Source organism: Schistocerca americana, chromosome 1 (genome assembly GCF_021461395.2).
Source record: "Schistocerca americana isolate TAMUIC-IGC-003095 chromosome 1, iqSchAmer2.1, whole genome shotgun sequence".
Lineage (NCBI taxonomy): Eukaryota > Metazoa > Arthropoda > Insecta > Orthoptera > Acrididae > Schistocerca > Schistocerca americana.
In genome coordinates this window covers 351,730,353-351,742,050 of record NC_060119.1, presented here as the reverse complement: position 1 = coordinate 351,742,050, position 11,698 = coordinate 351,730,353, and the positions used below count along the sequence as shown (strand labels likewise).

At 43.1% G+C, this 11,698-nt stretch overlaps 1 protein-coding gene across 1 annotated transcript in view; it reads left to right on the top strand.

The window, feature by feature from the left end:
• The first annotated feature begins 4,458 nt into the window (after window positions 1-4,458).
• Window positions 4,459-11,698, top strand: part of LOC124599639 (peroxisomal acyl-coenzyme A oxidase 3) — a 187,754-nt gene continuing 180,514 nt past the window's right edge. Inside the window, exon 1 of the mRNA XM_047136093.1 lies at window positions 4,459-4,597. The gene's annotated coding sequence lies outside the window, so the exon portion shown is untranslated. The remainder of the gene's footprint in view (window positions 4,598-11,698) is intronic.

The following is an 11,698-nucleotide window of genomic DNA, read 5'->3' as shown; positions in this document are numbered from 1 at the left end:
TTTTGCAGCTGTGACTTATTAAACTGATAGTTCGGTAATTTTCACATCTGTCAACACCTGCTTTCTTTGGGATTGGAATTATTATATTCTTCTTGAAGTCTGAGGGTATTTCGCCTGTCTCATACATCTTGCTCACCATATGGTAGAGTTTTGTCAGGACTGGCTCTCCCAAGGCCGTCAGTAGTTCTAATGGAATGTAGTCTACTCCCGGGGCCTTGTTTCGACTCAGGTCTTTCAGTGCTCTGTCAAATTCTTCACGCAGTACTGTATCTCCCATTTCATCTTCATCTACATCCTCTTCCATTTCTATAATATTGTCCTCAAGTACATCACCCTTGTATAGACCCTCTATATACTCCTTTCACCTTTCTGCTTTCCCTTCTTTGCTTAGAACTGGGTTTCCATCTGAGCTCTTGATATTTATAAAAGTGGCTCTCTTTTATCCAAAGGTCTCTTTAATTTTCCTGTAGGCAGTAGGCAGTATCTAACTTGCTCCTAGTGAGATAAGCCTCTACAGCCTTACATTTGTCCTCTAGCCATCCCTGATTAGCCATTTTGCGCTTTCTGTCGATCTCATTTTTGAGACGTTTGTATTCCTTTTGCCTGTTTCATTTTACTACATTTTTATATTTTCTCCTTTCATCAATTAAATTCAATATTTCTTCTGTTCCCAATGATTTCTACTATTCCTCGTCTTTTTACCTACTTGATCCTCTGCTGCCTTCAGAAGTAAATCAGCTGACAAACTGTGTGCAAAGTGTCTGATCTCTGCAATTTACGTTATTCTCTACACTGCATCGCAACACTATGAACGTCTGCTGCATTTCGGCGCTTCAAACCATTGCCTCTATGAAACAAGTACGAGGTGTTCAGAAAGTCTCTCCGCAGTGCCGTATGATTGTTAGCCGCGCACGCCGTATGCCGCAGTGAATATACCGAAATGAAACTCAGTGAAATGCAAGTTATTAATTTATTGAATATTCATTTTTACTTACAAATTTTTCACATTAAATGTTGAAAGTTCCCCCCCCCCCCCCCCTCCCCCTGTTGTTGAATAGACAATTCAATTCGGCTATCATGTTTCCAAACACAAGCTGTAACATTTCATCTGTAACAGAAGCAGTCAAAGTAGATACTGCAGTTTTCAATTCATCGTTGGATCTTGGACGGTTTTTTAGACTGGTGCTTTCACTGCATCCCAGAAGAAAAAGTCAGGTGGTGTTTGGTCAGGCGATCTTGGAGGCCAAAGTCCCTGTGAAATTTTGCGATCAGCAAAAACATCAGCAAGCAGTGACATTGAAACGCGAGCTGTGTGTGCGGTTGCACCATCTTGTTGAAAACAACCGTTCAGTATTTCACTTAACACGAGTTCTCCTATGAATGGGTATAAAATATCACTGCAGTATCGTTGTGCGTTTATTGTTCCGTTGAAAAATATGGGACCCACAATCCGACGTCTAGAAATTGCAATCCAAACTCATATTTTCACAGAATGAAGTGGTTCCTCATGAATACACAATGGATTTGCAGTACTGCACATATGAGAATTTTGCGAGTTCATGTACCCGGATAAATGAAACCACAAGTCATCAGTGTAAAACGTTTCATTAAGAATATCCCTTCCATTTTGTTGAACGAAATTTTTGAACCATTGACAATGATGCAGTCTCTTGCTATGATCAGCGTTTTTCAGTTCTTGCACGCCTGTCACTTTGTATGGGAAAAGTTATAATTTTTTCTTTACAGCTGTGTGGGCCGTTCCAACACTAACATCGATTTCCTGGGCGAGTTTTCTTACTGACTTGTTCGGACTCATGGACATTTTATCGGAAATATCGAGTAGTTTATCCTCGGACAAAACGCTACAACGACCTCGGTACATCTGTCACCGAACCCGTACTTCGAAATTTGTTAATCAAATCTCGCACAGTATCATGATGTGGGCGTGTTGTCTTCGGGAAAAATGAATTAAATATTTGACGAACTGAAATCGTGTGTTTACCGCCAGCTTTGAACACTTGTTCGACTAAAAGCACACGTTCTTCAATGGTTAGCATTTTAACAGTGACGAAAACGAAATAAACAAGCAAAAGAACTAAACTTAAACGTTCACGTCAACACGTAACGACACACACCAACGATACTACTGACGCTGGCTGAGATAAAGGAAGGAGTGGAATGTTGTGAGAGTCCACTTAAAGGGAAGTAACCCAGGCAGGCGAACAATTATGCGGCATGCGAGGCTAACAATCATAAGGCACTGCGGAGAGACTTTTTGGACACCCCCTATTTTCATATGGGATATCAACCAGGTCCGAATTTGAAACGATGACTTCTTCATTGAACACAGATTCTTATCCTGGACTGAGATCATCTACAGACCGTTCGCACGTCATCTCATAAACTGTGAGCACTGAGTTACGATCAGAACTGTAGCGATCTCCAGTACAACGAAATATCAAACTAGAGCAAATGCAAATATTGGTACTTTGCCCTTAAATGGAGAGAAATGTGAAACAGTACACTTCATGTAACCTAAAAGTGTGGTTGCCCGTAACTGCTGTGCCACAACTTAAATCGTTTCATGCAAATATACAGTATGTAGGAACTAAAGTAGAAACTTCTCGTAGATTTTGCTGTAGGTAAACGGCAAGTTTCTATATGCCTGTAAAGTACTGGCAATCTGCACCCTATCTTAGACATAGATTTTTTATAAAATATCGTACTGGAATAGTGTGTGAAATAATATGTTGAGCTAAGAGGCGATATCTAACGCATTCCAACAAGAGCAGCGTCAGTATTCACAGGCTTCTTTGACTGGGGAATAAAATATGAGACATGCAACAAAAAAATGCATTGGAATACACTTAACGTTAACGATACACGACTACCTGTTCTCGGAAATTTACGAAGAAAATTCCAAGAGCCCGTTTACAAAACAAAATCTACGAACATTGTTGCACCTCATAGCACTGCTCCCGTACGGACCGTGAGCGTAACACTGAACTAATAACAACTCGAAGAAAGGGCATATAAGCATTCATCCTTTCCACGCATCGTCCGTATATGGCATAGGAGGAAACCTTGATATATTGTAACGTCGAACAGATACTCTGGCACGAATTACATGGTGATTTGCGGAGTGACGGCATAGGAGAAAACCTTAATATACAGGGTGTCCCAAAAATATGACCCAATTTTAAATAGAATTATTTATTAGGAAGAAGGGCTTAACATCAACAAATTGCACACTAAATTACGCAGAAAAGACAAGTTTATAAAAATCCATCATAAATGTTCAATACGTCCTCCATTGGCTGCACGGACGACATCTAGCCGATAGCCGAATTCATCCCAAACTGAGGGTAACGTGTCTTCTGTTACTGAAGGTACAGCAGCAGATATTCAGGTTTTTAGTTCATCAATGTCACGAGGTAAGGGAGGAACGTAAACACATTGCTTAACATATACCCACAGGAAGAAATCACATGGTGTTAAGTCAGGGGACCTAGGAGGCCAAGAGTGTAAACCCCGGTCTCGCGGTCCTGTACGCCCTATCCAACGTTGAGGCACGTTGGCATTGAGGAAACTGCGCACGTTGTTGTGCCAGTGGGGTGGTTCTCCATCTTGCTGATAAATGAAATTATCAGAGTCAAGTTGAGGGAATAACCAGTTCCGAAGCATTGCAAGATGTGATTGTCCTGTTACAGTTTCTTCCTCAAAAAAGTAGGGTCCATAAACCTTGCTTTGCGAAACGGTACAAAAAACATTCACATTTGGTGAATCACGTTCGTGTTCAGTTGTTTCTGAGGATTTTCGAGCCCCCATATACGCACATTATAACGGTGAATCTTACCGCTAATATGGAAAGTTGCCTCATCGCTGAATATCAACCGTGACATAAAAGTGTCATCTTCCATATCCAACCTCCGAGTCAGCGCTCGTAGCGACATCCAGCGGATTTTTTTCTGAAACTCTAGACCATGCCGATTACATCTAGCGCTGTTTCAGTTACCTAGTGACATTTGTCTCAGTATTATTACAAGTTAAAATCGGGTCATTCTTTTTGGGACACCCTGTATTGTAACGTAGAACATATCTGGCACGAATTACGTGTTGATTTACAGAGTGTGTATGTAAAACGAGACGCTCTGCTTTCCATATCCATATGGATTAGATATCTGATGACCGCGTTGTAATATAATGTGCTTTTAGGTAATGCCATTGAAATATGCGTCGCTTTTCAGCGGCTATAGCGAGTGTCCGCGTCAATGTATTGCAAGAGAATGAACGCTGTTAGAGCGAGGCACACCCCTGCTTCCGCCGGACTGACCGCTCCGCTGACGTACGCGAGGCGAATGTCAGTTTTGTGCCGGCGGAAACAGCCGATCGCAGCTTCGGCTATCTTCGGGGCGGCAGGGCGCGGCGAGCGGCCAGGCTGAACATTTTAAGTCGGCTGTTTTGGCGCGAATAGCGGCACTCCGTGTGAGGCACGTGGAGGCGGCAACAGTCTAGAGCGCGGCTGCGTGTGCGTGTGTGCTGGAGAGCTCCTGTTACAGCCCCGCTGCGGTCCCCAGCCGCATCATCTTGCACCGAGGTAAGTACCTTCAGTCACACGTCTGCAGGGATTTCGCCTGAGACACTTCCCACTCCCGCTGTTCCTTTGACATGTACTCGAGCCACTGTGCCTTCTTTTTATATGGTGTGCGCTTGCGATAGGAAAGATGAGTTAACTATTTAACGCTCCGTAGTGCAAGACACCGTACCTACAATAGTTTTGTTTTGTTACTGCATGTTGTTGTATTTTGCACAGAACGGAGCATTCTATGAAGCTCTCTAGTCACCAGTTTCATCTACTTTATTTTATTTTCTATGTTTTGACATTACGAAGAGCCACAATTATTGCGCATGGTTATTCAATATGTGCAACTGTAGTATATATGACGTTCGACGTCTACTTGTACACAGTTTTGTGCACTGAAAATCAGAACCTGCTGTTGTTATGTAGACTTTTTGCATGACAATACGCTCATTTAGGCCCAGTCTGGATGCAATGTTGTATCAAGCCTTAAATGTTGCGAATGATATTTCGTCAATACATAAAATAAGTCGCTATAGGCGGTGATCTTCTTACAGGTTGGATCAGGGACGACAACAGCTTTGCTATTAATTTCGCGTCTGTATTTGTTAAGTGTCGCCGGTAGTATTGTAGTGAAAGTATTTCAAGGAAAGAAAGGAAATTAGTAGTTGGATGACTCAGCTCTGTTGGAGAGGGCTGTGGAAAGGAATTCACCGTTGTCATGTTGAAGGATTCGATCTGATGTTCGCCATAAGTGACTAAGGTAGACTACGAAAAAAAAAAAAAAAAAAACATTCTGGATGCCCGTACTTGCCCGTACTTGCCGAATACGATTCCATTGTCTTCATCGCTGCTGAAATATGTCAAGAAAGTTGCAGACAAGCGTTAGTGAAAAATGTAGTACCCATTTGGCCAGTATATGGGTTTAAATTATTCATTTGACACGTTGCCGTCCGCTTATTCGCATGTGACGAGGATTAGAAACTACTTGTAAAAAATTTGCAGTATCTGGTCACCTTTGGTTAATTTCTGCCGTTACTCCTATTGTTCTGTTGATCTGCTTGTCGCGTTTGGAATACATCGTGGGAAAACTCCGGGAAAACTTCTCGCAATTATCGTTGCAGACAGCGCGTGACGCTACCGGAAACGCCGTTTTCGGCGTGACTGTTATGCAACCGGTGGGCCACACCTGCGTTACGTACAGCATATCAATTAGATCGCGCGTTCATATTTCAATAATTTTTGAAGAAAATTCTGAACTTCTCTTTACTTTCGCGTTATCATTCAATACAGGATAATATTTGATGGCAGTATTGCTTCCTTCTGGCGGGCAACACATGGGCATTTTTCAGTAAACGAATACTGTTAACATTCTCCTCGCATTTTTCTTCGTTCTTCCCGCTAATTTCGCGAAATAATATCCGCCTCTGAAAGGCAACGATTTCGTTTTACATTACGAGATGCGATATCAAAAGAAATAAACGAACTTTACAAACGTTTTGAACATTATTCCCCTCCTTCGTTGTTATGTGAACTCTTTTTCAGTTGGATTAATATACACAGTGATTGATCGCATTGGATCCGCGCACACAGCAACAGTTAAGGGTAGTGTTCATCTTTTGGATTTTCAGCTCTTGCATTATTTTTTTTTCGTGTTTGCAGGTTAAATTATTGGAGATAGGTTCCTCCTTTTATGTAAAACACTGTTTTTTCTTGTTACCAAAAATTGTCTCGGCACCTCGGTGCTATCATTAGTGCGTGTTGTTTATTGAATAACTTGATTTTAGACAACCACATCGTGTACACCGCGTTTTGTGAAGTGCCAAAACGTTTGTAAAACCGAAATTACACTAAGCACACTTCATATGTGTTTGTGCAGTGACCTCAGAACGCTAAAGAAGGATCATTCACAACAAAACATGACAAGCTATCATTATAGGGCCCATACAAGTGGTCCTGCAAAACCACATAATGAAATATCAAGTTGTTCGAACTGTTCCAATTATTAGGTCTTTCTTCCGTTCCATACCTGTATGGAACTCGAGAAAAATGTTTGCTTGAAAGCATCAGTGCGGATGGTAAGTAGCTTAATCTCGTCTTCACGCTCTATATGACCGCAACACGCAGGGGGTTGTTTATCATTTAAAGTTGGTTAAAGAGTCTCCCAGTTCATTTCTTCAGCATCTATGTGACACACTCCCACGGATCAAACAAGCCTGTGACCATTCGCCGGCATGTGTGGCCGAGCGGTTCTAGGCGCTTCACTCTGAAACCGCACGACCGCTACGGTCGCAGGTTCGAATCCTGCCTCGGGCATGGATGTATGTGATGTCCTTAGGTTAGGTTAGGTGTAAGTAGTTCTAAGTTCTAGGGGACTGATGACCTCAGATGTTAAGTCCCATAGTACTCAGAGCCATTTGAACCATTTGTGACCATTCATGCTGCCGTTCTTTGTATGTGTTCAACATCCTTGCCAGTGTTATTTACTACGGGATCCGTACACTTGCAAATATTGTAGAATGGTGAAGATTAATTCTTACAAAGAAGAAAACAGCAACCAGCCACTATTAATACTGCTATTTATTTAGGTAAATAGCGCCGTTACCGGTTTCGAACTGGCAAGTTCATCATCAGACGGTTGTTCACATGATTTTCAAGATACACTTTACATTATCGTCCGTTTTCGATTTTTATTGTTCCACTGTGGCGAAGTATTTTTGGTGTGTTGTTACCGTCGAAAATTGCTCGCGATTTTGTTGCGAAGTTGCAGGATTGAATTTTTCGAATATTCCAAAATATATCCAGCACTTATGTAATTTGTACATCACCATATTGTGCAAAGCACCCCCCCCCCCTCCCCCTCCACACACACACACACACACACACACACACACACACACACACACCAAAAAGAATTTGCACATGTCAGTTTAAAACAAAATAGCATTCTAGGATGGGTTGCACGAGTACTTTGTATACAATCTCCTTTGTAGACTGATTGCATTTCCCTACTATTCTACCACTAAACCTAAGTCTGCTACCCGCTTTACCCTCGATTGAGCACACACAATCGTTCCATTTCATGTTCCTGCAAACTTTGATTTCATGGGAATAACTGTGCCCATGACCATGACGTAATCCAGGACAGAAAGGAGGTCAGTATTGATCTTAATATCATCAGAATTTTATTGCTGATCTAGTTTTCTGCTAATAACACAGCTATCATCAGTGCGTTATAGGTAGACAGATAGACCAAATAAACTCAGCATACTTATATCACAATATAACTTAGTCATGTACAAGCATCAGTCAAACTCAGTTTGAGAGCCACTATGTATTTTCAGCTTCAATTTTCTGAGTTTCGTAACTTGAAAGAGTGTCCCCAGTCTATATTGCGGCAACCGATTTACATAACACGAATGCTTTTGGATTTTTCAAATTTCCCTCTTTATTGCTTGATTTTATCCATAACACGCAACGTCCGTGACAAAGGTTTAACTCTGTGAACATAGATTCAAAAGAACAAAATTAATGCACCATTTACTTTGCTGTGCAAAGCACGAAGCATTTGAATCTGTTATTCCGAGTCTCAAGAGCTGTGGGATTTGCATCTGAATGAACGTGACTTCTAAATGCATTATTCTGTCGTATGCTCTCCATCTGCTGACTGCAATCTAAGAGCACTCGGAAGAAACCCAACACTACAAAAATTTTAGTTACGCTAAAACAAATGTTGATTCCACAGCACTTGAGAATCGAAATACATTTCTAAAATGTAGTGGAAACCATAAAAATAAAAAAGTGTCGTAATAGGTGTGCTAATTTTATTTTTTCGCATGATGAGCCAAAACGTAGCGGCCCAATGCTTAATAGGTATTGATCCACTTTTGGATCGCGCGAGACGGTGCAGTGGTTAGCACACTGGACTCACATTCGGGAAAACGACGGTTCAAACCCGCGTCCGGCAATCCTGATTTAGGTTTCCTGTGAATTCTCTAAATCGCTTCCGGTAAATGCTGAGACGGTTCCTTTGAAAGGGCACGGCCGACTTCCTTCGCTATCCTTCCCTAATCCGATGTACCGACCGTTGACCTCGCTATTTGATCCCCTTTCCAAAGTCAACCAATCAACCAATACACTTTTGAAACACAGTACAGCAGCGATTATGCATCGCACGGGTTCAGCGGGTCTTTGGTAGATTACCGGATGTGTGGCACGAGATGTGTACGCACAGGTCGCGCAGTCCCTGTAAATTTCGGGCCCGTGGTTTCAGGACGCGGGGTTGGTACCCATTAGCGTCCCATATATGTGCCATCGGGTTCAGATTAGGCAAATTTGGTGGGAAAACATACACGTGAGCTCCTGTCATACTCCTCAAACAACTGTAGCACGATTCTGACCTTGTGACACGAAAAATGTCATCGCCGTCGAAGAACACACCGAACACATAGCGAACCGCGTTCTCAGCTCTAGTACTCACACGGTCCACAGGTTTCACGGTGCACCTACCACAGGTCTCGTTAAGCCCCGGTGAATGTCGCCATAACATAAAACAGCGACATACGGGGTCCCGGGTTCGAGTCCCGGCGGGGTCAGGGATTTTCACCTGCCTCGAGATGACTGGGTGCTTGTGTTGTCCTCATCATTTCATCATCATGATGAAAGTGGCGAGATTGGGCTGAGCAAAGGTTCGAAATTTGTACGGGCGCTGATAACCGCGCAGTTGAGCGCCCCACGAACCAAACGTCATCATTATCATCAATACAGCGACATATTTGGTAATCAACCAAAGACGCGCTGGACCAAAGAACCGGCGAGACTTGTCGCAACCAGCACATAATACTGTTCCATCCGGCCTGCGTCCATGGTACGGTGCGTATTTCACGCAGCTGATTCGTCTGGATGACGGTGTATCCGGACGCGACAACCGACCTGTTGTGGAGAGATACGCGACTCGTCCGACCGGATGTTTCCAATGATCCATGGTCCAATCTCGAAGATCCTGTGCCCACTGCGGTCGTAACTGGCTATGTCGTTAGGTCAGTGTAGGGGGTTGGGTTGGGTTGTTTGGGGAAGGAGACCAGACAGCGAGGTCATCGGTCTCATCGGATTAGGGAAGGACTGGGAAGGAAGTCGGCCGTGCCCTTTCAAAGGAACCATCCCGGGATTTGCCTGGAGCGATTTAGGGAAATCACGGAAAACATAAATCAGGATGGCCGGACGCGGGATTGAACCGTCGTCCTCCCGAATAGGTCAGTGTAGGAACATGTAGGAGTCCTCTGCTACACTGTTCCCTCGAGGATGAGCTTCGAGACGCTTACGCCTGCACCAGCTCTGATGTCAGCTCTGCCATAGATCGCCGCCTGTCCTGCTTCACATAGCGGATGAACCTCTGACGTCTGCATTCTATGATGAGGTGTGGGAGTCCAACAGCTTGTCGCCTACACGTGCTTTCACCGTCCTTCAACCACTTTGCGTAGATGCTAACGGCAGCAGCACGAGAACAGGCGACCAGCTTCGCCCTTTCCGAATAGCCGTTCCCACGCGCCGGCCATAACAATTTTACCGTGAAGTTCATCGTTTGCAGCCGTATTACGTTGACTTCTTGCCGTGATATTCCTGCTGATAACCATTCAGCTATGTTACCTGTAGATGGCTGAATGGTTATCAGTGGAAATATCGTAACAAGAAGTCGACGTAATCCGGCTGCAATCCCAAGGCTTCATAGTATTTACGCCGGAAAAATTCGAAGAATCACTATCTCATCTTTGTCAAAGTCGCTTATATCAGTGAATTTCTCATATCGGCCTGTATCGTCGATAGAACAAAGCGTTTTTCGTCCGTGCTGCAGTCTCCTATTCAACGCCCCCTCCTCCCTCTCCCGCCGCCCCCCTCCCAGGACAGAAGTAGTGTGGTTCAAATGGTTCAGATGGCTCTGAGCACTATGGTACTTAACATCTGTGGTCATCAGTCCTCTAGAACTTAGAACTACTGAAACCTAACTAACCTAAGGACATCACACACATCCATGCCCGAGGCAGGATTCGAACCTTCGACCGTAGCGGTCATGCGGTTTCCAGACTGAAGCGCCTAGAACCGCACGTCCACACCGGCCGGCTAGAAGTAGTGTGCCCAATCTGCGTACGTATAGGATACGTTCTGTGTACAAGTACGAAAAAGTGTTCCAAATGTTTGCATCGCACGTAACTGACAAGAGGAGGCCACGACGTTTGGAACGAGAATTTACTGTAAACTTCGTACTCTTGTAGTGCTCCATGACGACAACAAACTGTGTAAGCAATAGCGCGTACTTCTCAAACGCTATTGAAAAAATCGCAAAATAATTTCGGTCGTCAAATGTATATACCTGTGCGTGGCCATAATTACCATGAAGCGGCGGCACCCAAGCGGTTGTGGTAGGGTAGCTCAGCGTGTTCGGTCAGAGGGTTAGCTACCCTTTGTAATAAAGAAACGGAGCTAACGGGTCAACGAACAACAAACTGAACTCGTGTCATCGGACGTCCACCCTGAACAAATTCAACGAACAATATAGAACGAAATGAAATAAAAAAAAAAAAAAAGTGGTTAGCGTTGAAGCCCCGTAATCGCTGCATCGACTACCGTTCGTTAGTTTTTTTTTATTTTCAACAGTCATTTTCGTTACTATTTATATTACAATTGATATAATGTGAAAAATACGTGTAAGCGTATGAACTTTTGTTAAATTTACAATGTTATTTGACAGTCTACAAATGTTTATTATCAAAAATAATATAATATTCATAACTATCGACTAGTAAACGACCAAACGCATAAAGTGATACTGAAAATGTATGCTTGTCCGTGTCTACAAAATTGTTCGTATTTATCTGAAAGAGAACGAGAAATTGCTTCTTGTAATGGCGCTATTAAAATACACTCGATACTGCATGATCAATTATCGGCGCCGATTTTTAAGCAAATACTGCTTTATGCATGGTTTGCTTCCAAATTATCCGCTGAAAGAGAGATTTTTGAAAATGTTAACGAGGTTCGTTTTTCCACAGAAAACGTCAAAAGACCTTGCGTATGCGGAAGCATAGCATTTATTCAATGCAGCTTGTGACATTTAACTTTATG